This window comes from Ctenocephalides felis, unplaced genomic scaffold (assembly GCF_003426905.1).
Source record: "Ctenocephalides felis isolate EL2017-DRISC unplaced genomic scaffold, ASM342690v1 CF-g0.4_SCAFFOLD_00654, whole genome shotgun sequence".
Classification (NCBI taxonomy): Eukaryota; Metazoa; Arthropoda; class Insecta; order Siphonaptera; family Pulicidae; genus Ctenocephalides; species Ctenocephalides felis.
The window spans coordinates 17160-19749 of record NW_020536808.1 but is presented as its reverse complement, the minus strand read 5'-3'; the positions used below and the strand labels follow the sequence as shown (position 1 = coordinate 19749).

The window sequence follows — 2590 nt, the reverse complement described above, 5'->3', positions numbered from 1 at the left end:
CATGTAGAACGAGTCATACAGAGAATGAACATTTTTAAAATTCGACATAATATACCAAAGAACCTTCAATTTTTGGGTGAGAATATTGTTTTTGTAAGTCCTATTTTGGTGAACCTACAAACTCACATTATGGATAAGGGGAGGACAGTAAATGAAAGAAATGTTAGTTTATATTAGATTAAATAGTTTATATTAGATTAAATATATATGTATCATGACCCTAGACTTGTATAGTAATAACTGCATATTAATTTTATATGTATATAAAATAGATTGAGAGCTTTTGGAAATCAATGAAAAATACTTCTTGAATGTAACTAAATTAATCTGAAAGAAAAAGCATTTTGAGCATATAATTTTTAACAGGTAGATAATATTAAATTCAAACAAATAGTTACCAATCTGTGGAGGCGGCCCTCTCTATCAATAGTAGTGAATACTGTTCAAAATAAAACAGTTCCAGTATTGGTATAAACTTTAAGAAACTTTTCTTCCTTACATATACTGATACAATATATTCCTAAAATTATAGCTTATATTTGCAATCAATAAAACAAAACATACCTGCAGGTGGCGGAACAATAATTTCCTACTTTGCCAATAACATAAATATTATAATTATGACTACATACCTCACTGAATCCATCCAACGAAGCAATTTATTTCTTCGTTAATTTTTATTCGAAATCATAACAAATTAGTGAATTCACTTTCTTATTCATGCACTTTCTTCACTTCTACACATAATTGGTGACACAGAAAGGCATTATTAAAAATAAATAAAATCTGCGATTATAAGAACGATGGTTAATCTTTAACAAGCACATAAGTTTGAAAAAAAAACTCAAAATACGAAATAAAACCTGTCAAACGCATAGACCTTATATTACATGGACTGCTAATCCCATAGACCCATAGACCTTATACAATTTCATGGACTGCTAGTCCCCATACATTTCTCAAGTAAAAAAGTGTCAAAAGATGTTCTATGGTATGAGGGCATACGAGGGTAATTTCGCGGCCGAGATATGTCAAACTCGATCGCTTAAACGTCAAATGAAAGTCCGTGTGTTCGAAATTGTTGGCAAAATATTATATAATATACAATTTATGTTGAACTAATGAATGTAATGAACATCTTTTGACACTTTTTATACGCTCAACTAGCAGTCCATGTATTGTGTAAGGTCTATGCATAGACAGGGCATAGACCTTATACAATACAAATGAAATTGTATAAGGTCTATGCATAGACCTTATACAATACATGGACTGCTAGTTGAGCGCATAAAAAGTGTCAAAAGATGTTCTATGGTATGAGGGCATACGAGGGTAATTTTGCGGCCGAGATATGTCAAATACGAACACGAGCTTTACCGAGATTAGTCGAATGCACTCGATCGCTTAAATTTTACAGTTACTTGGGTTCACGTGATGTTTGATCGCTCGGGTTTTTAAACTAAAAGAGGATAAAAATATACCTGTTGTAAAATTGTTAAAAGTAAAATGTCTTCTAAAATGTGTTTGGTCTGTGGTAAAGTTCCTGATTGCAGTAAAACCTGTTCTGAATGCTTCGCAAGTATTCCGGGAAATTCGACATTCATCGATATAAAAAATCGAGGATATCTTTCATATCCTTCCGATAAAATGTTTAAATTAAATTTATATATAGAAACCCTAATTCGAAATTCTTTAAATTTAATGTACAAAAGTTCATATGAAAGCACGATTCTCCGAAAGTTGAATGATTTGGGACTTGCACATTTTTTTAGATCAAGCCATTTCCAGCAATTTGTCCAGCACTATCATGACCTTATCAACTTTGACGCAAAAATGTATTTAACAATTAGAATGCACCATGAAGAACATAAAAAAAGCAAAGTTGATAAATATGTACGCCACTTTCACACAAAAATTGTGCTTTTTAAACACCAATAATAAATATATTACATTTAAACAAATATTTCATTGTTGCTTTCTAATTTCCCATAATAGCTCTAGCCAACTGTTCTTATTTTCAGTGAATTTTATAATATGTAAAATATTTTTTAAATTTTTTTTCTTATTTTCCTTAAACACTTTGTATAACTAAAATAAATAAATAAATATATAAATAGTTCATTACATTCATTAGTTTAACATAAATTGTATATTATATAATATTTTCCCAACAATTTCGAACACACGGACTTTCATTTGACGTTCAAGCGATTGAGTTTGACATATCTCGGCCGCAAAATTACCCTCGTTTGCCCTCATACCATAGAACATCTTTTGACACTTTTTTACTTGAGAAATGTATGGGGACTAGCAGTCCATGAAATTGTATAAGGTCTATGGGTCTATGGCTAATCCCCATACATTTCTCAGGTAAAAAAAATGTCAAAAGATGTACTATGGTAAGAGGTGCCGCCGAGAAACGTCAAAATAGATTAAATAAATGAACACGGGCATAGATAAATAAGTATAAATAGATCGCTATCTTGGGCGATTTGACGTTACACCCATTTTAATTTACGCATTGATCACAACATAGCAGCACATGTACATACAGTATGTAAATTAACCCCTGGTATTACTTCTACATTTT

The 2590-nt window shown here is 31.0% G+C and overlaps 1 long non-coding RNA gene across 1 annotated transcript; it reads right to left on the bottom strand.

Annotated features, from left to right (window-relative positions):
- Positions 1-215: 215 nt before the first annotated feature.
- On the bottom strand, positions 216-800 carry LOC113367015. The gene is made up of 3 exons (XR_003366302.1): positions 633-800; positions 399-520; positions 216-327 (listed from the first exon to the last, which is right to left on the bottom strand). It is a non-coding gene; the product is annotated as an uncharacterized LOC113367015 (long non-coding RNA).
- Positions 801-2590: the final 1790 nt, after the last annotated feature.